At 49.8% G+C, this 26,878-nt stretch overlaps 1 long non-coding RNA gene across 3 annotated transcripts in view; it reads left to right on the top strand.

Moving 5' to 3' along the window:
* The first annotated feature begins 19,368 nt into the window (after window positions 1-19,368).
* Window positions 19,369-26,878, top strand: part of LOC104858105 — a 25,459-nt gene continuing 17,949 nt past the window's right edge. For all 3 annotated transcript variants that reach the window (XR_002025161.1, XR_779051.1, XR_002025160.1), the window contains exons 1-2: window positions 19,369-22,676; window positions 23,724-23,839. This is a non-coding gene — a long non-coding RNA (uncharacterized LOC104858105). The remainder of the gene's footprint in view (window positions 22,677-23,723; window positions 23,840-26,878) is intronic.

The raw sequence follows: 26,878 nt of genomic DNA, 5'->3' as shown, positions 1-26,878 counted from the left end.
CCGCGTGCCGCAGCCCTGCGCCTGTCGCACTGGCCTCGCAGGTCCCTGTGCTCCGCTGCCCCGGGCTGCACAACCTCCCGGGCCGGCGCGCCTAGTCACGCGCTGACTCCCTAGGTCCAAGTGAGCCGGTGATCAAGGGCCCCTGGCGCCACTGCCCCAGGGTCTGCATGCACGGCTTAACGTCTCCACCTTCCGCTGCCCTAAGGCCATACAGGGACGTCTCCACATCCTGGGGACCTCTTGTTCCTCGACTGGACTGGTACCTTTCTTTGGAGGTCTGCCAGGGAGTGTCCTAAGGACCTGGGGAAGTGGGGCTACAAATGCTGATATCCAATGACACCTTCGTCCCCCAGCTTCAAGAGCACCATTGCTGTTGGCCACTGGTGCCACGACAGGCCGGGGTGGTCACACGCTTGGTGGCACCTTCTCAGGATCAGCATGTGTCATACCAGGTACCCTTTTGTCCAGGTCCAAGTGCCCCAGACACTTATACCCCTGGAAATGCAAGCCGTCACTGGCTCCTGGGGTCACAGGGTCCTCATCCGTGGAGAGGAGAGGGTGCCCCTGCTGAACCAGCTTTTAGGGTCCCTGTATGGCACCCTTCTTTCCTTTCGTTCTGACTCTACTATCGTCAGAGAACCAGCAACGCCTGCTAGGGTGGAGAGGCTTGTGGGTTTCTGCTCTGTTTGGGAGAGAGAGAAAGGGCGGGAGACCTTGGGTTGTGCATTCATTCATTCATTCAGCAAACACTGGTGGCGGTGCAGTGACAGACGCGGACAGACGCGGACAGCCCCCAAAAGCTCCTCTTCAGCTGAGGGGAGGCAGGGCCGGGAAACACGGGCAAATGCCCGGCTGCAGTCTGTGGGCAGACCAGGCAGGAGCAGAGCAAAGGAAAGGTGCAGAGTGCCAGCAGAGTGACTAGACAGAAGGAGAGGGACCACTGAGGAGTGACGGTGACACTGAGCCCTGAGCAAGGAGCAGGAGCTCATCTTTGGCAGATCTGGAAAGAGACCTTGCTAGGTGGACAGAACAGCCATGCAGTGGCCTGGAATCAGGAGAGAGAAGTGTGGTGGAGTAACAGTGGAGGCAGCTAGGAGTGTTGGGCCCGGGGCCCCACGGGCTGTGTGGGCTTTGGCAGCGTGGCCCTGGGTCACCGCTTGTTCTTCTGCATCAGACCCCTAACAGAAGCTTACTTGCTCATTATCTGTCTCCCTGCTGATTATCAAGCTCCAGAGCAGGGCAAGACTGGGCGGCCTGCCCTTGGCCAGCAGCTTCACAGGCTAGGCACATCTGGAGAAGCCCTTTTCCCTGATGGAGGAATCCCGTGGGTTAGAGTTGATCATCTCGTAGAATCAGGTTACAGTCCACACAGAAGATCGCAGGACTAGCGTGTGAGCGGAGGTTCTCCAAACCTTGTGCACCTGAGTTCCCTGAGGAAGGCTTGTTTTCACCCTCAGAGTGTCTGACTCGGTGGGTCTGGAGTGGATCCCTTCTGGCAGGTTCTTTGGTGGTGCTAATGCTGTGGATCTGGGGATCATGCTTTGAGAATCCCCGATACTGAGACTTGAGCTCCAGCCCGTTTGGGTCTGACTGCAGAGCCCATGTAGATCCAATGAAGGACTCAAGCAGCTGCCTGTTGTGTAGGACCCAAGACCTCATGGCCCTCTCTAGAGAGGAGCTGTCCCTGGGGACTGGGCCTAGCAGGACACCACGCCCCCGAGTCAGATGTTGGCCTGACCTGCAGACAGGAGACCAGCCGCTGTGGAGACCCTCAGCGAGGACACTGCCTCCCTCCCGCCCTTCATCTGCATGCCACACTGCGCTCCAGTTCCGCTGCTGCCCGATCTTATCCGTGACTGTGCTAAACGACATCCAATAAAATCCTTCTAAATCCTTTTAAGGAATTCCCTCTGCAGTTCCTCCTTCTTCTTAGAGCCTTGCAGATTTCCAGCTCTCAGCTTATCTCCGTTCTCCTCCTGGGGAGCATCCCTTCCCAAGCTGCGTTGTGCGAATGGGTGTTGAGCACGCCTGGCAGCGCTCTGCAAAGACAGGGTCTTCTGATGCTTGCTGAGCACCTCCTGGGTGCTAGGTGGCCACTGGTGATCTGTAGCCATCAGAGGCACACATGCTGTTCATGGTGGGCTCTGGCCCACAGACTTGTTTTATTTGTCTCCACTGGGTCAGATTAAAAAAAAAAAAGTAATATGAGTCGCCAATCTTTAAACATCTGGAATTTTCACATACATTTCTTTTTCTTTTAAAATCCTGGGCAATCTGGCCAGCACCCTTTACCCAAGTAATGGGGTGGTACTGGGTCCTGGCACCCTGTTGCCTGTCCCTGTGGTTTGTCCTTCTGCTTTCATCATGTTTAAATTGCCACCAGGGCTCTGGAAGGCACAGCTGGTGCCTTGTCATCTTGGCAAATTGCCTAGGGCCACCTGGTAGATGGCACAGCTGGAAAGGAGCTGACCCCAGACCATCTGACCCCACAGCCCAAGCTCACCACGGAGAAGCAAGCTGCTGTGGACGCAGGGACCAGGCAGAGATGGGCGTCACTGGCCCCAGGACAGGCCTTAAAAGGGAGTTACTGTCAGCGGTTTATGAATGTGTTTTCCTCCCCATCCATAACCAGCTGTCAGCAAGTCAGAACAACCTGGATTGTTTTTCCGTGGCGGGAAGGGTTATTCACAGCTGTCTGCATTGCTTTAATCTACTCCCCTTGAGATGGAAAGGCTTAGACTTGATCCGGGTTGGGGATCCTCCGGAAGGGGTGCAAGGCTGGGGTTGTCCTTGTTCAGAGTCGCTGTCTTGGCAGGGGTCTCACTGGGGTGCAGTTTGGTCTCTGACTCAGGTCTCCATGAGAAGGGGACAGGGACATCTCCTTGCTCTAAGCCACAGTGCTCTCTCCCCTCTCTGTGGCTCTCACGCCCAACCCTAGCCCTCTCTGGGGAGTCACCTTCCTGTGGATTTCCGCGTGACCCTGGGTTCCCTTCATTGTCACCTCAGAACCCCTGGTCCAGGCTGGAATCCGGGTACAGTGGGTGAGGTTGAAGCATGCAAGGGTGTGATTTTATTTAATTTTTAAAAATCTGACATTTTACTCATCATGCATATTTTGGTACTCATTTTGACTTTTAAAAATGTGTCAAAATGTATCTTAGTTACTTTTCTTGTTGTTGAGACAAAATACCCAACACCCAAAGTCAAAGGGGTCTACAGAGGTTTCAGTCCGTAATGGGCTGGCTCCACGGCAGGGTTGGCAAACAGGCATCACAGAGGAGAAACAACATGGCGGGCAGACAAGGTAGCAGAAGCAACAAGGGGTTTAACAGTGTCTCTCGGCCCCTTTTATCTTATTTGGACTACTTGGGTGGGGGTAGCACTCATGCCCTTAATCCTAGTGCCCTCAGGCCTAGCCCCACTGTGAATCCCTCACACACTCTTGTTTCAGCCACCTCTGAGAAAGCAAGAGGCTTTGGGGGGACTTCTAAACACAAGCCATTCCCAGGGATCAAACTCCGGTCCTTGTGCTTGTGAGGCAGGTGGCGGAACCACTGAGCTAAATCCCCGGCCCCCACCCTGTGACGGTTACATCACACCTGCCTCACCCTGGCTCCAAACCCCGACTGGGATTCAGGAGACCTGGACTGGGTCCAGCATGTGCCATTAGACTAAAGGCCCTTGCTCTCTGAGCCTCTCAGCCCCCAGGGATCAAACTCCGGTCCTTGTGCTTGTGAGGCAGGTGGCGGAACCACTGAGCTAAATCCCCGGCCCCCACCCTGTGACGGTTACATCACACCTGCCTCACCCTGGCTCCAAACCCCGACTGGGATTCAGGAGACCTGGACTGGGTCCAGCATGTGCCATTAGACTAAAGGCCCTTGCTCTCTGAGCCTCTCAGCCCGGGGAGGAGCCTGCCTGTCCAGGGAAGGGGGACACCAGACTCCAATTCTGTGGTGATCCAGGAGCTCCATCAAAACTGTGACTGTCCCCACCCTGCCTTTGTGGGATGTCACTCACCACCCTGTCCCTGCTACCCCAGGAGAGTGGCAGAGTCTCCATGGCTGCTGTGTGCAACGCACATCTGTGCCTGTTCTGGGGGAAATTCCGTTTTGGAGATGGGGTATGGCACCCTGTTCTTGGACGTCTGGCTTCTTGGTCTTGGTTTCATTCACGGGTTTATTTGACAGACATCCTTTAAGGGCCTTTGCTGTGCTAAGCACTGTGCAAAGACGAACATAGGAAAGATGGGTTTCCAGCCCTGGAGGGACCGACTTGCTCTCCTGGAGAAGATGCCAGGGCTGAGGGCACTCTACTTGGGCAGAGGAGTTTGAGGGGAGGAGAGGCCTGCCCAGTGCCCATTCCTGCAGTGTCCAGATACCACCAGTCCTGAGGGGGCACCTGCCCACCTTCCTGACCATCCTTCTTCAGAGAGTGCTGCAGTCACGGAGCCAGGCTGGGCGCTAAAGCTCTCCCTTCTGGCTCCCTCTCCCTCCTCTGTTCCCTCATGATTGGTCCTGACAACCCTCAAGGCTCATGGGAAGCCCCTGCTCCAGCCCTCAGGGACTCTTTCCTCTCCTCTTGAGCCATCAAGAACCAAAGGCCTCACCTGGTGCTTAATTAAGATTTGCACGGGGTTCCTCAGTGCTTCGGCCTGGCCAGGAGACCCCGTCCTTGCAGGGAGATGACCTATCTTGGAACTCCTACAGAACCGGGGCAGGGGCCGCCCAATTCTCTCAGCTGAGAGGTGGGAACAGACCGCTATGGTTAGATGTGACTGGTCCCTCCTGGAAATCCAGGTTGAAATGTGAGCCTCCCAGGGGGTATGGAGATGCTTAATGCAGATATGGTGTTTGGCGCTGGAGCCTTTGGGTGGTGATTAGGTGCAGATGATGTCGTGGGGGCGGAAACCCCAGGACTGAACCCTGGTGGCTTTATAAAATGGGTGAGAGAAGCCTGGCACAGTAGTTTATGCCTGTGATTTCAGCTGCCCAGGACGCTGAGGAGACTGAGTCCGTCCTGAGCACACATATCTCCTCTCTGTCTCAACAGGTGACGCCCTGTGCCACCCTGGGACTCTGCAACCAGAAGCTCCTGGCCGGATGCAGCCCCAGAACCAGGACCGGAACTGTGAGCCTAAACAAATCTTCTCTTTAAAACATACCCAATCGGTGGCATTGTGTTTTTAGCCACAGAAAATGGATTAAGACACAAATTACCTTGCTAGGCTTTTCATATTTTAAAAATAATGACTTATGTGCCAATATTTTTAAAATCCTGATTTTTCACATTAAAAAAAAATCTGGATCTCTGGCTTCCTTTGAAAACTTAGAAGAGGCAGCAATCTGAGCCTGTGTTCCTGCCTGGCAGAAATTGCTGGAGCAGCTAGCATTTCTTCTTTTAGAGATGGCTTGGCTCTCCAGTTTGCCGCAATCCCCACCACTCCTTAGTGACAGCCGCGGCTCCCTTCACACACTTGCTTAACTGCTGGACCCTTCCAGGCACCTGAGATTGTAACCTCAGTTTCTGATTTCTCAAGAGGAGAGACAGCACATCCAAGTGCTGTATGCACCAGCAGATGTTTAGTATGGCTCAAGGAGAGGGCGGGCATGGAAAGTATGAATGCCAAGGATTTTGGGGTGGGTGGGAGGAAAGGAAGTTCAGGCAGAAGGGTTTTGCTATGAATCCAGTCTGCAGAAACAGCATCCATGAACTCAGATGGGTGATTGAACTTGGCTGGTATCCTATGGCCTTACCTATATATATATATAGGGAAATGTCTTTATGTGGGTATAAAATAACACATTCAGAAAAATAAAAATTATCTAAGCTGGATGCAGTGGTCCACTTCTGCTACTCAGGAGGCTGAGGCAGGCGGATCCCTTGAGTCCGTGAGGTTAAGGCCAGTCTGGGCCTTAACCTGGCTTTCAAAAACAAAAACGAAAAAAATCTAATGTGCTGAGAGCACTTGCTATGCAGCTGATACTGTTTGAAGGTTTTTATGTTTTAAGTCGACAATAACCCCACATGGTGAGTACAATGATTTCCCCTCTTCAGGACGTGGGAACTGAGATACAGGTAAATTCAAGGCCGGGAAGCTGGGAAACAGGAAGCTGCAAGGACAAAAGGGCAGAATGACCCAAGGCCTGGGCTGGATGGCAGGATGGGCTCTGTCCCTGTCTTCCCCCTCCCCCGAATTAAGGTGGCCCTGCCCCTCTGCTCCACCTCAGTCCCTGGGGCTGCACTGACCCTTGCTGTGGGGAGGAGCACATCAGGTGGAGGCTGTCTTTCCCTGGCACAGGGTGCAGGCAGCGCCCACAGGTCTGTTGTTGGCGTTGCCTGATCCCGAGACACGCATGAGTCTCCAGCCAGGGGAGGACAGGCTGGGGTGGGCAGGACGGAAAGCAGTGGGCCTGCCGGCCAGAGCCATGCCTGGCAGACTGCACGGGTCCTGGGAGCCCAGGGCCCCAGCTGGCCCCAGGCATGAGCTCATTCTGTGTCCCCAGATCCGAGGTCAGCGCCTCCGTGCGCGCTCTGAGCGTCTGTCTTGCTGCAGTGGAAGATTTTGAGTCCCCTTGCTGTTACTTTGCATTGCTTCTGGGCTCCGTTCCCTCTTATTTCATTTTCATCCGAAATCCTGAGCTCACCGTCCTCAGCAGCTGACGGGACCATTTATTTCCGAGGCTGCAGCCAGCGCAGGGCTGCCGGCAGCCGCCAGCCATGGAGGGGAGCGCGCTGGGCGTTTGCCACCTTGTTTTTATCCTGCAGTCAGAGGAAAGCAGAGCATCTTCATCTGGCAGCAGCAAAGCTGTTGGAGCCTGGGAGCTTCAGCCTTCATCTTCTCTGGCCAGAAACGCAGTTTTGTTTTGCCACGAGGGCACTATCTGGTGGTTGTCCTTTGGGTCCCAAAACCTTGAGAAAGCATGGCCTATGCTTTGCAATGGTCTTGTCAAAGGCTCCTGAAGGTCCTAGTTGGGACAACTCCTGCAGACTGTGTTGTCAGACCGAGTGTTATATTCGGATAATGAAAGGAGGCTCAGAGAGGGTCGGGGACGTGGTGGAATTACACAGCAAATGACGGGCAGAGGCAGGACACCCTTTTATATCAGCCTCACACCCCTTCCCTCCACACCAGCCACTTAGAATGCTCTCCCACCAGCCCCGCACGGGGAGCCCTCTCTTTCCCTTCCAGTCTTAGATCAAATGTTCCCTCCTCAGAGAGGCTGCCTCAGACCCAGATGTCAAAAGCACCCCCAAGCCCCTGAGTGACAGGCACAGAGGCTGTCACATGCTTCATTTTCTTGTCTTCAGAGCTCTCATCAGACCCTGTGATGGCCATAGGGCTTTGTCTGTCTTATTCACTGATTTCTTTCAAGAACCCAGAACGCGGGGGTCCTCACTAACTCTGTACAGAAGGAAGGGGTGACCCAGCCAGGCGGAACTCAGGGGCTTCAGGGCACTCTTACATGAGAAGGCTTTTCAGCAGGCAGTGGAGATTTAAATGCGGCGGGCGGGGGTCACTTTCACCTGCTTTAGGTAAGATTTTATTTGTGGGGGAAAAAATCCACTCCAAGAAGTGCTCCCACAGTGAATGCCTGGCCCTGCATCGACCGGTGCCTTTAGAATCATTTCTGCACCCTGATGTCTTGCTATGCCTTGCAGACTAAGCTGGACCTGCAGAAACCGGAAGTCCCGTTAAGTCTGGTTCTTCTCTAAATGGCTTCTGCAAGGAGAATCCATGGTTGAAAAGTCTAGGGGACAGCCTTCTGGATTCCAGTGCCTGTGATCTTAAAAAATAATTTTAACATGGCATAGTTTCTACATGGTGAAGTGCGCAGATTGTAAGTGAGCGGTCCCATCAGTCTTGCCAAATGTATGTGCCTGTGTAACACAGGCACCTGCCCCGGCAGGGAACATTCCTGTCACCCTAGAAAGTTCCCTCCTCCTCCTCCCATCAAGCATTCTCTTCCCTCTTGATGGGCAGCCACGGCTCGTTTCTTTCTCTGCAGTTCAGCTTTGTCTCTTCTTCACACGTCATGTGATGGAAGTACACCGAATGTGCTCTATGGTGTCTGGCTTGTTTTGCTCAGCACGAGGTTTGAAGCTCGCCACTCATTACTCACGTGTACCTGTGGCCCTGCTTTCTCTGCTGAGTTGTGTCCATCGGAGGGATCGGCCATACTTTTGTGTCCATTCACCTGTTGGTGGGTACCTGGGTTACTTCTAGTTTCGGGCTACTGTGGATAGAGCTGCAGTGAACTTGTATTTTATTTTATTTTTTTGCGTTACTAGGGATCAATCCAGGGCCTTTGCATTGAGCCCTTTAAAAATTTTTCTTAGACCAAGTTGCTAAATTGCCTAGATTGAACTCCGACTTGATATCTCCTGCACTTGCCCTCACAGTGCCGGTGTACAAGTCTTTTCGTAGACACACACACACACACACACACACACTCATTTTGCTTGGTGAACTCCTAGGAGTGGACTTGCTTGGTAAAACATCACAAGTCCTCCGGCACAGTGTTACCCTAACTCCCTGTCCTGGGGTCAAGTGTCTGTGGGTTTGGCAGCAGACAGCTTGCCAAGGCAACCAGTGCAAGGGCAAGACCCACTGTCATTTGTAGCGCTGTGTGCAGACTCGTATCATGTGTTGAACACACGGATGGGTGGAGGAATGAATCCTGTTTTGATAGACGGTTGTTAGGAGATGATTCTCCATGGGTGTCTCATGTGTCCGCACAAGCAAAGCTGCTACCTGTTTTGTTCTTAGAGGACATCTTTAGGGTGAATGTCCTTGGAAGGCTGAAATATGTGTCTTTCCAGAGCAAGAAGCCATCATCTTTTTTATCCATTATAAACAATCAGTTTTTGAATATCGTTCAGCTTTACAAAGGAAGAAAATCTTGACATATTGTACAGATAGACAAACCTTGAAGATATCGCACTAAGTGAAGTAAACAAGACACAAAAAGTCAAGAACTGTGAATTCTACTTATATGAGAGATACCTGGGTCCGTTGTCTCAGTCATTTTCCCATTACTGGGACAAAATAGCTGACGACCCCAGCTTCAAGGAGGCGAGGTTTATTTTTGTCTCACAGTTTTGGTGGGTTCAGCCCACGGCCAGCTGACTCCATGCAGAAACCTGCAAGGCAGAGACTACGTGGTAGAAGGCCCTGGCTGGGGAAAGCTGCTCATGGCCTGGCATTCAGGAAGCAGAGAGAAGGGAGGAGGCAGGGACAAGAACACACCCTTCCTGGTCATGTCCCCAGTGGCCACGTCCGATCAGGGCCCATCACCTACTAGCATGTTCAGCTATGAAGTCATCAGTAGATGAATCTACCCAGCAGTACAGTGTGTCCTACACGTCCCACCTATGAGTACAGGAGCCTTTAGGGGACATTTTAGATCTGAATCTGGTCAGAGTTAAATTCATAGGGAGGGAGAGCAGAATGGTGGTTGTCAGTGGTAGGGGAGGGGAGAGGGAGTTACTGCTCAGTGGCTGTGGGGTTTGGGTTATACAAGATGAGAACATTCTGGAGATCTCGTATACAGCGGCAAGAATGTCCTCAACACTTAGAAGTGGTTAAGATGGTGAATTTTCTTTTAGAATCATTTATTGCCTCTTTGCGTTTTTCATTTTCTTATTAGTCATAAAGATTAATGGATTTCATTTTGGCAGATTTGTACATGTGCATAACATACTTTGATCATTTTCTCTTGCCCACCCCCTTGATCCGCCCTCCCTCTGATTTCGCTGTTTTGGGGAGGGGATTTGGCCACATCCCTCCCTCCCTCCCTCCCACTCCCCTCCCCTTGTCCAATACTAACCTCCCGTCTACTCTCACGTCATCTCATTTTAATTTCGTGTATTAGAGAGAATGTGTGGTCCTTGTCCTTCTGAGTCTGGCTCAACAGGATGATTTTCAGTTCCGTTCATTTCCCTGCAAATGACGGAATTTCATCCTTCCTTGTAAGATGATACATTTTATGTGGCATTCCCCCCTTCCCACAAAGAAGATTTGAGTTTCCTGAGCTCAAGGTCTCTCCTAAATGCCCCTAGTTCACTGCACACCTTGTCACCGTCCTGTGGGAACTGGGGCTTGGAAAGCTGGTGCAAGAAAATGTCGTTGCTGTGGCTCCTGCTGTTGTCTTGAGTCATAAACTCTCCTTTGTCTCTGAGCCAGGGGTCCTGTGTCTCCTGCCAGCTTTCAGGAAACTGTGTCAGGCCAACTTGCCGGTTCCCGCATAGGAGGAATCTCAGCTCATTCACTGTTCCTGACAGTAGCGATCTCAGTAACTGTTCGTTGTAGCACTTCTGACAAGTGTCTTTCAGTACTTATCTGACTCATTCAGATCTAAGCGCTTTTATTCGCAGCTGGATTTCCAGTGCAGCATGGTGCCTGGAACATAGAAAATGTTCCATAAACATCCATCGGAAGAATGACTGGATCGGTGAGTAAATGGTTACCTTTTGAACTTGATCCTGCCATTTCTTCCTCAAGAAGAGACCTTCTGGCTTGTATGGCGGTGCACACCTGTGATCCCAGCTACTTGGGATGCTGAGGCAGGAGGATCACAAGTTGGAGACCAGCCTGGGTAGCTTAGTGAGGTACTGTCTCAAAATAAAATTTTAGAAAAGGGCCGGGAGTGTAGCTCAGCCATAGAGGGCTTGCCAAGCATGTCTGAAGCTCTGGGTTCCATTCCTAAGACCACCACCAATACACAAATGAAAAGGAGACCCGCTAGAGGAGCCACCTCTGTTTTGTGCCATGTCATCTCTGATCTTCCTTGCCACCCCCTTCAGTGATTCTCCTGCACAGATGCTGCTGACAGTGGTTCGGGAAAGAGCCAGCCGTGGCTGGTGGTGGCCAAGCATTGCCCTGTTTCCTTTATAGAAGAGGAAACAAAGAGAGGCTCATACAGGTAAAGGCTCCATGGAGCGGGCTGGGGCCTGGCCACTCACTCTGTGGTCACAGGCAGGTCCAGGTCCTGTGACTTCTGCCTCTGGATGTCAGGAGGTAGAACTTGAATGATCTCCGCAGGTTGAAAAGAAGGCTGGTGCACAGCAGTTCATTCAGACCTCCACCTAGCCCTGGTTTTAAGTGGGCGTCACTCTGCTGGGTAGCCCTTGAGGATCCCAAGCAGCTGGCTCTGAAGTGCTCAGGACTGCAGCTGAGCTTGGCTCCTGGTGCTCTCTTGATGTCACCTGGGACCCAAGGCCCTGGTCTCTGCTGCCTGGCCCCCCTCCATGTCCCCGTTAAGCCACCTCTCCAGCAGCACCTCCAGCATGGAGGGTCTGGACATTTCTGTTTTCTTTTTGTATCATTGTTATGCATAAACTTTATCCTTGGCTGCCCTTGGGACCTTCCCTGTTTATTTTCAAGAGCTTCCTTTAAAAATTAAAAAAGGAGGGGCTGGGGATTTGGCTCAGTGTTTCTGCCGCCGAACTCAGGACCTTGAGCTTTTCACCACTGAGCTAAATCCCCAGCCCCTACATTCCCAATTTTTGAGACAGGGTCTTGCTAAGGTGCCCCAGGCTGGGCTTGAACTCCTGATCTTCCTGCCTCAGTCTTCTATTAACAGTTTTGAAAGTTAATGCACTAAATATTAAGTAATTTACCCAGAGCACAGTAAGCATTAAGGAACATATTTAGAGATTTGAGTAGATTTCTTTTTCTTTCTGTAAGATAGATGACATATGGTAAAATCCTTTGTACTCCCAACCCTTGTTATGTTCAGTACAGTAAGAATGTGATCTCTATTACTAGAAGGCTGTGTTAATTTCTTGAGGCTACAGGAAAAAGCACCACAATCTGGGTGGCAGAAAACAACAGAAAGACATCTGGTTCTAGACGTCACAGGTTCAAAGTCAAGGTGTGAGCGAGGCGCACACCCTCCTAGGTCCCCAGGCAGAAGCCTTCTTCGCTATTTCTATTCCTGGTGTCCCTTGTCTTACGGCAGCCTCCTCCTTCCTCCTATGTGTGACCCCCTCTTGTTCCTCACACAAGGACTCTGGGGCTTGCACCCCGTCCCCGCTTCACTCTGACGTCTTTTTAACCTGGCTCCATCTACAAAGACCCTATTTCCAGGTAAGGTCACAGTTGCAGGAACTGGAACACATCTTTTCAGGGGACACAGCTCAAAGCAGTGTAAGGGCCAAGTTGGCTGAATCAGTCACGGTCAAAGGGAAATGAAATCAAGTCCCGCTGCTTCTGTGAGTGTGACCGGTGAGCTCGGTTTCGGGTGTGACAAGCTGGGGAAGAGATGCCTGTGCCCAGCAGGCCCAGTCTCCACTCCTACTCCTCGGTCCCAGCTGCTCCTTTGCATTTGCCAGCTCTGTCCTCTGCCTCCGTGGACTTCTCTGCAGGACCCACTGCTGAGCCTAAGCTGGGCAGCGGCTGGAGAACACGCTGTGTCCAGGTCTTTTGAAATGCGCGCCGCGCACAGCCCCTGTCCACCCTCAGTTTACGCATTTCCTTTCTCCCCAAGAGCCGTGATCTCCTGCCGCTCCTTCCCGGTCTCCTCCCCTTCGTTCTCACAGCGGCACCTGGGCATCTGTGACCGCCACCGCCACCGGGCTCCAGCCACCCCTTCCCCTAATTTTTTTCCTACTCTCATCTCCTCTCCATATTCTTTTTTTTTCTCACTTTTTTCTTTCAACATTAAAAGGCAAAACCTGGTTCTACCCCACCGTTCCCCTCCCTGGTTTTTTGCTTCTCTGGACGGCAACCTATGTGGAATTGAACTTTCCTGGGTCTCCACTCACTTCCCTCATGGTTCTTTGAACACCTTCGCCCAGTCTGCTCAGGAGGACCAAAGCCAGTCTCCACCCTGCTGGGTCCAGTCCTGTTCACTCCCACTCCAGCTCCCAGTAGCATCGGATGCAATCGGTCACGGCCTGGAAACACATTCTCCGTCTTGGGCACCACAGACTCTCCTGGCTTCACACTTGCTCCCTGACTGCTCCTACTCTGCCTCTTTGGCTGGCTCCTCCTCTCCCTCTTTCTTCTGAATACTGGACTCACCCAGGGCTCCGCCCAGGAATCAGATTCAGCTCCACGTTTTAGGAATACCATCTACGCTCAGGTGAATCCTACATTTACATCTCCAGCACCGATTTTCTTTTGCTGTAAACTCGTTCATCTCATTCTTGCTTCAGCAACTCCCCTTGGAGATCACCAAGTGCCACTGACCCTCCCATCACCTTCCCCAGGCTATGCTGGCTTTATCCTCCTCACCTCTTCCTGGCCCTGGTTGTCATCAGTCTGAAGTCCTAGGAGTCACCCCTTAATTCTTCCGCTGCCATGGACCTCACATCCAGCCAGCCGCGTTGGCTCTTCCTCCTAAACAAATCTCGAAGTCACCTTCTCACCTCCGCACTGCCCTCCTCTGACTTGGGCCACTGTCCATTGCGTCCAGCCTGGAGGGAGGTAGCAGCCTTTAAGCTGGGCTCCCTGCAGTCGTACTTGCCTCATAGAAGCCCTTCTCCTCCCTGCAGCTGAAGGGTTCTTTTGAGGACCCAGCCAGAGCACACCCTCCTTCGGTGGCCTCCTACTGCTTTTTGAAAAAAAAAAAAAAAAAAGGTTCCTTCCCAGGTGTCTGGCAGGGCTCCTGCCTACCTGCCCGGGCTCGATTCTTCCTTGCCTTGGACACCACACTAAGCCACTGTCCTTCCTTGAACAGGCAGCTACTTTTAGTGTCCCCTAGATCTCATCACTTTTTTCTATTCTTTGTGTTTCAGCTCAGAGTCGCCTTCCCTAAGACCCTTTCCTGGTGGATGACTTCTTTGATCTCTGTTGTGGGGAGAAATTCCAGATTCTTCTTGTGCATGTCCCACTCTGGGCTCAGAAACAGTCACTTCTCCAAGTGCCCCAGGATGTGACACTCAGGGACCATAACCTAGGCATAAGGGTGCTCATAGCTACTAGGTCCATCTTCATTTCCAAGTCTTTCCAGAAGACAGAGGTAGAAAATGTGCATAAAATAAATCAGTTTCATACTTCAAATTTAGAACTATAGAGTTTTACCTGGCATCATTAATTTCACGTTGTCTTCTTTGCCTGTGCCCCAATCCCCTGTCTCATCAACAGAAACATGATTTCTCACCTTCTCTGTCCCATCCCACATACAGCATCAGAGAATGACAGCAGCACCTCATCAACAGAAACATGATTTCTCACCTTCTCTGTCCCATCCCACATACAGCATCAGAGAATGACGTCAGCAGCACTGTTAGCTGCATGAGTACGAGGAACAGCTGGAGATGAGTATCACTGCCCTTTTCTCGTGGGATAGCATCAGTCAGTACCCCATAGTCCAGTTACCTAGCTTTCCTCCTCTCTGTAATGTCAGGCCACTGACAGCAGACTCAGTACTACAGTACATGTACGATTATTGACTTGAACGTTTTCTTAAATCCAACTTTTTTTTTGGTTAAATAAATTTATTTCAAAAGAAACTTTGTATCAATATCATAAATGAAAGCCACTATTCCTCAGCATAAAAATAGGCAAGACATAAATGCAGCCAAAGATACTCTATTATCATTAAATTGAAATGGCATATTCACTGTATACCACCTAAAATAATCTTGCAACCAAAAGCTGCAATAATAATATTAAGTGAAAAACTTTGAGAGTTTTAAATCTCCTAAGATTCATAAATACTGTAATGGGTCTTGACACAGAAGTTAGACATAAATAATATGATTAGTACACTTAATTATTCCTCAATAATTTATATACTTAGTGGAAAATATGATACATAGTGTAAATTTCTGGTTAACAATTTTTCCCTCTCCATCTTAAGTTTATAGGACAGTTCTCTATTATAATGTCTAGAGTATTTTACTATAAATATAGGAATCCAGTAATGCCTTTGAACATTAATTTTTTCTGCATTTGATGTTGTTATTTCCTTAGTTTTGCAGTACTGGGGAATGAATCCAGGATCTTCAACTTGAGTTACCTCCTCAACAACCCTTTTTATTTTTTATTTTGAAGCAGAGACTCACTAATGCTCAGGCTGGGCTCAAACTCTCAATCCTCCTGCCTCAACCTTCTAGAATACTGGGATTACAGGCATGCACCGCCATACCTGACTATTTACTTAACATTTCTAGATTGTGGGTTTTCTGGAAAACAAATATTACTGAACCAACTTGTTTGGGCCCAATGTTATAAACTGTTTCTCTTTCTTGTTCTAGAACACATTTTATGCTGAAATTTCTTGCAAAAAACCCCAACACCCTTCAAATCAATGACAAAAAATTCCTCTCCCACCCCTGCCCAGAACATACATACAATTTGAAGAACATACGTATAATAAGTTGCCCTTGAATAAACCCAAGTCTGAGTTATGCAGGCTTTTGGAAATATATCAACTGCGGATGATTTCATGATTGTCATTTGAAACTATGGTGGGTAGGAGTAAGATTTTCAGAAAGGAATCAACAGCCTTGCTGCCAGTCATCTTGGGGAAAGGGCTATGAAGTAAGGTGGGGCAGAATTCAGGTCAGGGCTATGTGGAAAGAGCAGCATTGGATACAGGTGAGACTGAAAGGTCAATGTAAACCATTTGAGTGGGATGGTCCTTAAGGATGTGAATGGATCAGGCAACCTACAGGACGAAAGAAAACATGTGCAAGTCATATCTCTGTTACAGTGTTAATAGTTAGACTATATGGACACTACCTACAGTTCAATAACAGCTCAGAACCTGATTAAAAATAAGCCAAGAACTTAAACAGATGTTTCTCCCAGGATATACAAATACCCAACAAATGCATGAAGAAATGCTTAGGATTACTAATTGCCAGAGACCTAAAAAGCAGAACCAAAATGAAATATTACTTCAAACCGATTAGGATGGTGTCTTAGTTACTTTCTCATGGCTGGGACAAAATATTGGACACCCATAGGTTGAAGGAAGAAAGATTTACTTCAGCTCACATTTTGTAGAGATTTCAGTCCATACTTGGCTGAATATAAGGTAGGGCCGCATGGCAAAGGGGTGTGGCAGAGGAGAAACAGTCCACGGCAGGGTAGGCAGGAAGCAGCAAGCCTCCCTTTCCCTTTTGTCCCACCCAGGATACAAGCCTATTGGACGGTGCCATTCATATCCAGAACTATGCTAAACCAATCAGTGGACTAATTTAGTAATTATACTCCCTTAAGCCATATTCACACACCCTAGCTACAGTTAGCTCTGAAAAGCCCCACCTCATGAGCACATGAGGCTTGGGGAGAGCATCTAGATACAAGCCTTAACAGATGGCTACTGTGAAAATGAACAAACCTAAAGCCACAGGTGTGGGTACAAATGTGGAAAAACTGAAACCCTGTGTGCTGTGGTGCGAATATAAAATGGTGCAGCTGCTGAGGTGGTGGACAGCTGGATTTCAGAATGTGTGGCAGTCAGACAGCTTATTTCCCTCCCCTTGGAGTCAGGGCTGGGTGGTCCTGTCTGCACCTCCCATTCATTGTTAGATGATTTGGCAAACTGTCTTGGCTTAGAAGATTTCCCTGGGATTTGGGGTTTATATGTCCCTGGTGATGATACTTTCCCCTGAACTTGTCTGAATTATTGCAACTGGTCCCTGATGGTTCCTTTCACCCTAGATGAAATGCAGCCTACAGGATGCTGGCAGGTCCTTCTGACTAAATAGAAGCTTTGTCTTCCTCTTGTTTCAGGTTTACATCCAAGGTTCTCTACGATATGGTTCTGACTTTCTTTCCTCTGTTTTGCATCCAGCTGCTGACTGAACACACACATTGCTCCCAGGACTCAGCCCCTCTTTCTGGTTTTTTCCTTGCCTTTGGCATTTCCCCTTCCTGGAAAACCTTCTCTCATTTGTATCCATCCTTCAAGGTTGAGCTCAACCTGGACCTCTTGCCTGTGTCCTGCTTTGGGGAACCTCATCATTGCCTCCCCGGCAGTGATCAGTGATCCTTGTGTATATATGACTGTTTCTCAGCTAGGTCCAGGCGGCTCCTTTTTACATTCCTGCATATCTTGTCATGATTTCAGGCTTGGCCCTGGAGTGACAATGGGGAAAATACAGGTAACATGAGCAGCCAGCCACAGCTCTGGCTGAGGTGTCGCGGGGAGCGACAAACCTCCAGAGAGGACATGGCATTGTCAGGAGGAGTGGCGCTGAAGGACGCTGCTCCTCTGCCCAGCAGTGGTTGCTAGGAGAGAACATGCCCAGTTCTGCTGAAGCCTGCAATTCCCCAAGAGAAGCCACTGAGTGGTCACCTGGTCTCCAGTGTGACCGTGTTGACACCCTGGCCTGCTCCACCCCGCCCCCATTTGTGGTTGATTGAACAACTGTGATTGAATAGTTCATAAATGAAAACTAGCTCACACCACTCTGCAGTGTTAACCGCTGCTTTATCGATACACTTTTCGCCCAAATGTCTCAATTTGATAGCAGCGGTGGGCATAGTGCGTGAGATGCTTATTCCAGATCCGGCCTCATTCTAGGTACTTTAGATTAGTGTGCTCCTTTCTCCATCCTAACTGCCTGTGAAGCGGGCACTGCTGCATTCCCTGCAGGGTGACGTGGCTGGCACCTGGGGTCTGATGCTACAGCCCACTTGCTTTGCTGCCATAGCAGGACAACATTTTTCAAGATTCTGCAGTGGCTCTTTCCAGATGGCTCTCAGGCTTCCCTCAGAGTACCTTGGGATGAGGCTAGGAATGAGGCAGAGATGAGGCTGAGGCATGGAGACACCCCAGGAGCCCAGGCAGCACGTGAGCCATCTTTCTTGTGCTCCATGTCTGTGACTGTGCCGGTGCTGCCCGAGCTGGTTCTTCTGAGTCTGCCGCTGCTGAGAGGGACTTAGCCACGTGGAACCGTCAGGCTTGCTCACACATGCCAGCAAGCAGGGACCTGAAGATGGAGTCGGGCAGGGCAAGGTGAGCACAATTAAGTCCCATTAGAGGGTCTCCTGGGCTGGCTGAAGTGACTGGAAAGTGATAAGAATTAATTCCTTTTCCTGGAGAGGAAAACACAGGCCTGGGGACTGCTGTTGTCCCAGAGGCAAATGGTCCGTGAGACAAACACAGCTGAGCCCCATCCACCGCCTCATATCAGATGGGACAGGATTGTTCCCTTGATCATTTTGACTTTGGGGAAGAGGCAGAAAGATAGATCTGGTGAATAAGGTGCGCGAAGACACACCACGATGACTTGATGCATATTTGCAGAAATTGCTCTAACGTGTTGAGTTGATTCAGGACAACAGGCAGCCATGACAGCACAACTAATGACACTCATGAAAGAGCCCTTCCAGACCTGCTCCAGAAAGTGGCAGGAAGGATGGCATGAGTGTGTTTGAAGAGGGAGGCCTATTTAGAGGGGGATTCATGGCACTGTCTGTGTCTTTTATTATAATATGTTTTTTTAAAAATTTAAACATTTACTGTATCTTTTAATCACATCACATATTCGCAGGACTTTGAAACTGTGTTAACAAATTGATGTGCATATGATATCATCTATAACCCCAGATGGTGTCATGCTGTACAGATTTTCTCTAACCTCCTCTTTTATGGAAATTCATCTGTTAACGCAGGCAGACACAGATCATTCTTTGTTGTTGTGCTGCTGGTGGTGAAACAGGCATAAAGTTTATCATTTTAACCGTACAATTCAGTGGGATTAAGCACATTCTCATGGCTGTGCATCTATCACCACCATCCGTCCCTAGGGCTGTCATCGTCCCAGACTGCAACTGTGCCCAGTAAACATGAATGCACCCCACTCTCTCCCCGCCCCCTGCTTCTGGTACCTGTCCTTTGCCCTCCTGTCTATGAACTCAACTACTCTAGGAACCTCAGATCAGCGGAATCCACGGCATCTGTCTTTTTGTGACTGCTCTACCATAGTGTCCTCGAGTTTCATCCATATGTAGGGGGTGTCAGCATCTCCTCCCTTTTTCGGGCTGAACAGCATTTCATTGTGCCGTACTAAGGGCCCCATTTTGCTTACCCATTCATCTGTTGGTGGGCACTTGGCTTGTTTCTACCTTCTGGTTATTATGAATAATTCTGCCATGAAAATTGCTCTTGAAATGCTGCTTTCATTTCTTCTGGGCACGCACGCACAAGTGGGATTGCTGGATCATGTGGTTAATTTCATTTTAACTTGTTGGGGAGCTGCTCTGCCATTTTCCTCACGTCATTCTTTTATATTACTCTCCAGTACTGTATTCCACTTGGCTTCCCTTGTGATCAGTGCTACAGAGTTGTTTATCATGATTGTTGAGCGCTCTTTGAGGTGCTGTAGGTGTGTTGCTTTTTTTGTTTGTTTTTGGTACCAGGGATTGAACTTGGGTCCTTGTACTTGCAAGGCAGGCAGTGGAACCACTGAGCTAAATCCCCGGCATAAGTGTGTTGCTCTTTGTTCTTTTTGTAGTGCTGGGGATCTAAACCAAGGCCTTCCATGCCGACCCTTACTGAATTTTTTTTTGAGATGCTAATTTGCTAAGTTGTCCAGGTTGGGCTCAAACGCTCCATCCTCCTGCCTCAGCTTCCCATAGCGGTGGGATTACAGGTGTGTGTTGCCTTTCTGAATCCTCTCAAAGGCCCTGTGAGTCACACACTAGGGTTATTTACATTTAATGGGAGAGGAAAATGGATTTGGGAGGTTAAACTGCTTGTCCTACGTGCTTGGTTCCAAGCCGAGCAGTTGGGTTGCAGCCTCCCTGCTTCTGCTGCTCTTGCTGGTGGAGCAACCACAGTGGGGTCCTAGTTCCCAGTCCCCTGGCTCCAGAAGCCCAGTCTCTGTCCCGGGGCTCCTGGTGCATAGCAGGTGTGCGGCAATGTTCTGGATTCTTCGTTCAGCTACTCTCTGTGAATCAACTGCAGGCTGTTTCCAGAAGAGAAGGGTCAGGGATTTCTTGTCACCAGTGGAGGCAGCTGATAGAAAAGGAATCCTGTAGAAACCATCTTTCTGTTTGTGAAAAAGGAAGAGAGAAACAGGGAGCCCAAGAAGCGGGGTGCACCGTATCCTCATTTGTATGAGGCGGGGATGAGTAACTCTCATTGAAGATGTAGCGACACCTCTAGGTGCCAGACTCCATAGCGACGTGGACAGGGCCACAGCGTCTGAACTCAAGGACTCCAGGTAGGGGAGCCTGGGAGGCGAAACACAGCAAGGAGAAAGTGTGTCACGTTCTCAGTCCAAGTCATCTGAGAGGATGCTCACACGTGTGTGCGAGCCAGTGTGGATTTCTGTGAGCGTGTGCTTGCTCTCTGAGTCTGTGTGCTTAGTCAGTGTTCGTATCCAGACAATTTTTCTAAAGGAGCAGATTGTATGAGTCATCTCTTGCCGCGTAACAAGTGACCCAAACAGAGTGGCTTAAATCCACACGAATTGTCATTTCAAGGTTCCTGGGAATGACGGCTTGGCTGAGCGCTGCTATTACACAGGCTGCCAGCAGGCTGGGCCCTCGCAGGGAGTCTCTGCCAGGGGGGATCCATTTCCAAGCTCACCCATGTGGCTGTTGGCAGAATTCTGTTCCTTGCAGGCCACCAGTGTGAGGCTGCCCTCCTCCGGGTCTCACAGGCCTCTCCGTGGGACAGCTCACACCCTGGCAGCTGCCCTCCACCCGACCAAGTGTGCTGGAGCCAGACAGTGAGCAGGATGGGCAAAGTCTGGTGGCCTGGTTTCCAATGGGCAGCTCATGGCCTCTGCTGTCCTTGATTTGTTACCAGCTCACATTCTGGAGGAGGGGTTTCCAGGAGGGTGTGAGTCTCAGGGCGGGGGATCTTCCAGGGACGCCTAGAGACTGCCCACTACGCTGAGACATTGGGCCAATATTTACAGGTGACCAGGAGATAATCAGGTGAAGAGAGGAGCAGGCAGAGAGGCCAAGAGAAGCTGGCAAGCACAGCACAGCCAGGGAAGAAAGCATGCTGTGTGAGAAGGACCGGGTGCCCCGTGGTTGCTGTGTGTGTGTGTGTGTGTGTGTGTGTGTGCGCAAAAACACACATTTGGTTACAGGAGACCAGAGAAGAGAGACAAACATGAGCCTGCATTTGCCCGGAAGGGGAGAACAGATGGCCCTGGGTGAGAGCAGAAACGTCTAGAAGCGACACAGTTGCCCCAGCACACCGTGGCTGGCAATGGGGCGGAGGCAGGGAAACGCTGTGGAGATGCCAGGAACCCTTGCAGGCGCTTCGGACGCGCTGGGCCCTGGCCGAGAAGCGCACATCTCCGCACCATTCGCTCCCGCCGCCCTGCAGCTCTTGGTCACAGCGGTCTCTCCGGTCAGTGCGAGCTGTGGCCCTGGCCCCATCGAGGGAGGCAGCGGGAAGCTGCTGAAGGGTCCTGGCAGTGACACGGGGGTCAGGGAACCCACATCTTCCTGCTCCGAATGTCTACGTCCCAGCCAGTGAGGCCCAGACGGGGCCAGGACAGCTGGATCGTGCGGCCGAGACCTGGGAATGCTCGGAGGAGTTGGAGTAAAGTCAGAGGCAGAAACCCCCAGCCCTCAGCCTCCCTCCACTGCAGTTTGTGAGGAGGCCGAGGGGCTGTGTGGCGGGGTCAGGGCCCCCGCACCGTCTTCCGGGGAGGGCAGCAGACTGAGCTCAGGCAGCCACTGATCAGGTCTGCCACCGCCTGTGGCCCCAAACGAGGGCCCCTTGGGAGGGCAGTGCTGCTCCTCCCTCATGACCAGCGTGGAGGAAAACGCTCTGCACTCAGCCCCACGCTGGCAGGTAAAGGAACTCTCTTGCCAGCCAGAAGCCTGAAAACGGTAACTGAAATATATTCTTCCTTCAGGCTCCTTCTCTTCGTATGGGAAAAGCTGAAGCTGTGTGATCAGCAATGCTCTGCTGGTTTGTGCCGTATCACAAGCCTGGACTTCCCCGGAACACCGGACACGGGCCTCCCAAAATCAGGACGCGAGCTGGGTGTGGCGGCACGCACCTGCAATCCCAGCACAGAGAGAGCGTTGACAGCTGCTGTCCCAGCCGAGGCGGGGAGGGAGGCAGTAACGCCGTAACGCCAAAGTGGGCCGTGGCCCAAGGTGGTTCCGTGTCAGCCGGGTACCGCGGGGCTCTGGGTGGGAGCTGCACGTGGGCCTTGCGCGGAGCTGGTCTCACTTTGAGGACCAGACGGGCACCTCCAGGTGAACTACTCACTGCCGCTGGACAGGAAGTGGGGCTCCCTTTAGGAAAAAGGCGATTTGCTAGAGGAGCGGGCAGGAAGGAGCCGTGAGAAGCCAAGTCTCACACAGCCACGGTAGGCAGGTGTGGGCACACCCGGTACGGGGTGCTGGCAGGCTCCCACGCCTGTGCTTCAGTCTGAAAAGGTGAAGCCACGGTGCCCTTGCTGCTATTTCTAAGCAGCCTTCTGTGGCCTCACAGCCTGTGGTGGGGGCAGGGGCTGGCCTATGACTCCTTTTCACATCCACGTCCCGGGCACAGCCAGGCAGCAGAAACGAGAAGGTTCCCGATCTTTTGCACAGTGCTTCCTATCTTTGGGCGCAAATAAAAGCAGCCGGAGCTTTGCCCATACAGAGGCCAGAGGGATGAAAGCCCTGGGCGTGGCGAAGTGAGAGAAATTGCTGTGAAAAGCGCTTTGCCATAAAGCAGGGGAAAGGATGTTACCGGACTGTCCCCGGGGAAGCGCGGGGCCTTGGCGACTCAGCAGAAGACTTTGCTGTGAGTAGGCTGCTGCTCCGCGCTGGAGGCTGAGCGGTTTCCGTTCAGATTTGCTGTAGCTCACTTCTGCCCTCGTAGATGAAGTGGGTGGGTGTTAGAGTTTGGCGGACAGAGTCTCTTTGGTTTAGGGATGTGATGGCCGTGAGTGAGACAGAAGTGTCTCGGAGCTGCGAGGGGAGGAGGAGGACCTGCGGAATCAGAGGAAAGACAGGGCGGAGAGAAGCTGCCTCTTGGAAGCTAGAGGCCGGAGCGGCACTTGGAGATCAGCCCGAGTAGCTTGGGAGCCGCGGATCCCTGCCCTTGGGGCGTGGAGGAGGCAGGGCAGTGTGGGGCCAATGCTTGGGATGGGAGCTGTCTGTAGACTCGTTTTTCTGTCTACTCATCCATTCACAGACCCACTTTCTAATGCCTCCTCTCATCCGCCTGCCCATCCATTCACCTCTGCATCCGTCTGTCCACCTGCCCATCCGTGCATCCATCCACCCACACACTCCTCACCATTTCCTACGTTCACACGGAACGAATTGAAATAGAACAAAAGGATGAAAGCCTCACACCTTACACACTTGTTTTGCTCCACAGGGAAAAAATTACTAGCATCTTTAATTGCTCCCAGAAATATTTTGTGTGTACAGAAGTTTTCCTGTATACCGAGTGGTAGCCAGCTGTTCTCTACTCTGTGCCTTGATCGCTTTGAATAGCTTACAAACACAAATTGCGTTTTTGTGGTAACTTTGGCAAGTGTCCCAAGTGTCCTGTGGGCCATGTGTGTTTTAGGAAGCTGGGCGAGGGTGGGTAGTCGTGGACCAGGCTTTGGGAAGTTCCCATGAGTGGCTTCACAGAAACCAAACATCTGTTTCTTCGCTTTGTGTCTGAGTAGAGACAAGTGGAGTTTGGTTTGTCTGCAGGGCTTGGGTTATAAATTGTTTTCTTTCCTCCTTCTCCAATCCCCAGTGTAAGTTAACGGGGTATTTTCCACTGATGTTGCTGAGTAACCAGTTTTTGGCGGTAGAACCATTAATGACTTACCTGTTGTTATTCCAACAGTGCTCATGCCTGGCAGTGAGAGAAGCCTTTTTTACCTTCATAGATGATCAAGTTTCATGTTCAATTCATCGCTTTCCTCAACGTTTATTTTGAAGCATTTCAAATCTCTTGAAAAGGTAAACAGTATAACACTACCCTTACAGCCTTCCTTTAGATTCACAAATTCTTGGCATTTAATATCTTTTGACATTTTTCCCCAAATATTTGAGAGTATATTGCAGACATTATGACCCTTTATCTATAAAATATATTAGCCTGCATCTCCTAAGAGCAAAGACCTCCTCTTACGTAACCACGTACCGTGATCACATTTAAACTTTTTTTTTTTTTTGCTACATGGGGATTGAACTTGGGACCTTGCACTTGAGAGTCAGGTGGCAGAACCACTGAGCTAAATCCCCAGCCCAAAATTGATTTTGATATAGTACTTTTATCTAATGTGAAGCCCATATTCGTATTTCCCCTATTATTTCACTATACTTCTTTGAAGCCGCATCTCTGCCCCCGTGACCCTGGACCTAATCCAAGTTCACCGCTGCATTGTATTTTTACATCCCTTAGGGTTATTCAATCTAGAAACCCACACTTCCCTCCTCTTGCCATTTTTAAATTGTTTGCCGATTTCTCATGGCATTGGCATTTTAAAGGACCCACCAGTTCCCTTCTAGAATGTCCAATAATTTTAGATTTGTCTGGTTATTTCCTTTTTGGCAAGTGTAGCCCACAAGATCTTTTTGATTTCCCCTTGCACACTGATTGATTAGTAATGATCTAGCTTTAGTGATCCATTTATTATTTGTTTGTTTGTTTGTTTGTTTGAGACAAGTTCTCACTGTGTAATTGAGACTGACCTGGACCTCACTATATAGCCCAGGCTGGTCTCGAACTTACAGCGATCCTCCTGCCTCAGCCTCCCAAGTGCTGGGATTACAGGCATGCGCCACCACGCCCAGCAATCCATTCATGTTTAAGGCAGTGTCTGCCACACGGCTCCATCTTAAAGGGACTTTTTCTCTCTTATAACCAATAAGTGAGGCTGTGTACCTCCTCTGTTTCCAACAGCTTTTCCCCAAGCCTTTTAGAACCTCTGCCCATCCCTTTCTGAACCAGTTGTTTTATGGGTGATAGCAATTTTCCAGTTCTGTGATTCATTCCCCGCTTCTTAGCCAGTACTCTTGCATAAAGAAAAGCTTCATCTTTCCAACCTCTCCTCTCCTTTAAACATTCTACTGTCTTACGATTTCTCCATGCTTTCCCAAGATTTGGCCAGTGGGAGCCCTGCAAGTTGCTTCTTTGACCCAGTGACTTGCTCCATTGGGTTCTGAGCACACAGCGTCGCTTCAGAGAGAATCTTTCTCCTTGTAGTGGGGATCTAGCATTTAGAAAGCGAGACCTGGGGGCTGGGCATAACTTCTTGATACCAGGTGTCATTACTTCTAGGTCTTTTGGGTGGAGAGCTGAGATATGCCTGCATCAGGCAATCAGGCACTCACAGTCACACCCCTGCGTGTTGCTGAGCACCCACTTAGTCCCTGAGGTCTTCTGCAGTATTTTTAGACACTTTTCCCCTCTATTCTTCAGATTGGATAATTCTTACTCATCTCTTGCCATTCCTGATTTATATCTTTATTTTCCCACATTGAGAATCTTTATTTCCAGTAAAATGAACATTTTTGCTCATTTAGTCTGTTGTACAACACACACAAAACACTTCCCCAATTCCTGTCCTGTACCACCATTGACAACAAATCTACTAAGTCGAGTTTAGCAACTATAAATACGTACACACTCGTGTGTACCCTAGCTTTCTACCCCCCAAGTTAGAAGCAATCTTAGCTCAAGTAAACTAAATTAATTTTTTCTTTTGTTGGTACTGGGGTTTGAATCCAAGGTCTTCCAGCTGATCTGTATCTCTAGCTTGTTTTAAAAGCTGTTGAGACAGGCAGGGTCTCTCTAAGTTTCTAAATTCCCCAGGCTGGGCTCTAACTTTTGATCCTTTTTCTTCAGCCTCCCCGAGTGCTGGGATTGCAGGAGTGCACCGCCACACTTGGTTCTGAAATCAATTACTGAATAAATTATTTTCTCTGTGGAGTAGCTTATTTATTTACTGTGTAGTTAGATCGATTTATTTCTACTTGTATTCAGTTTTTGGGCTTGCTTCTTTCTACCTCTCCTGATTTGGTTTACATGGTTTAAAAGCAAAACTACTTTAAAAAGGTGGACTCAGAGAAATCTCCTCCCATCTGCCCTTCTCACCCTACCATAGCTGTACACTCTCGCAAATACTTTCATTAGCTTTTGGTTTATTCCTCCTGTGCTTCATTTTTCAAACAAACTCATATAGGTGTGCACACACGCAAACCCACACACATGGGCACACACGCACAAACACACTACTGTTTGCACCTTGCTTTTCCCCCTTTCAGTATATTCTAGAAATAATTCCATATAAACGCACAGATATCTCCTTTATTCTTTGTTTGTTTGTTTATTTTTTGAGACAGGATCTTGCTATATTTTTCAGGATGGCCTTGAACTCACTGTATAGCCTAGGCTGGATTCAAATTCATGGCAACCTTCCTGCCTCAGCCTTCCAAGTGCTGGGAATATAGGAGTGGGCCCCTGTGCTGGCTTTTTGTTTCTTTTTAAAAATAGCTTCTTAATACTCCATTGTATGGCAGTACCACATTTTATTCATCTGGTTTCTCAGGGATTTAGCGTTTAGACACTTCCTCTCCTTCTCCCTCTCCCTCTCTCTCTCTCTCTCTCTCTCTCTCTCTCTCTCTCTCTCTCTCTCTCTCCTGAACTCAGGACTTTGCACTTGTGGGGTGGATGCAGTGCCACTGAGCTAAATCCCTGGCCGTGTTTCTCCTTTTTTGTTATTACTAATGATGCTGCAGTGAATATTCTTTTTCATTCTTTTTTCATACTTGTAGAGTTATATATGCAGGATAAACTTCTAAATGTAGGATTGGCAGGTCAGAGAGTAGCCAAATTTTCCTCCTTAGGCTGATGCCATTATCATTCCTACCAGAAATTTCTGGGGTGTCTGTTCCCTCAGCCTTCACAGCAAAGTTAAATATTAAACTTTTGAACTGCCCATCTAAGTGGGGAGAAATGACTCTTCAATGCTTTTTTTTTTTTTTTTTTTTTTT

This window comes from Fukomys damarensis, unplaced genomic scaffold (genome assembly GCF_012274545.1).
Source record: "Fukomys damarensis isolate Sample0158 unplaced genomic scaffold, DMR_v1.0_HiC HiC_scaffold_22, whole genome shotgun sequence".
NCBI classification, from domain to species: domain Eukaryota; kingdom Metazoa; phylum Chordata; class Mammalia; order Rodentia; family Bathyergidae; genus Fukomys; species Fukomys damarensis.
Note: the sequence above shows the minus strand (reverse complement) of the source record. Positions and strands in the feature narration are given on the sequence as shown.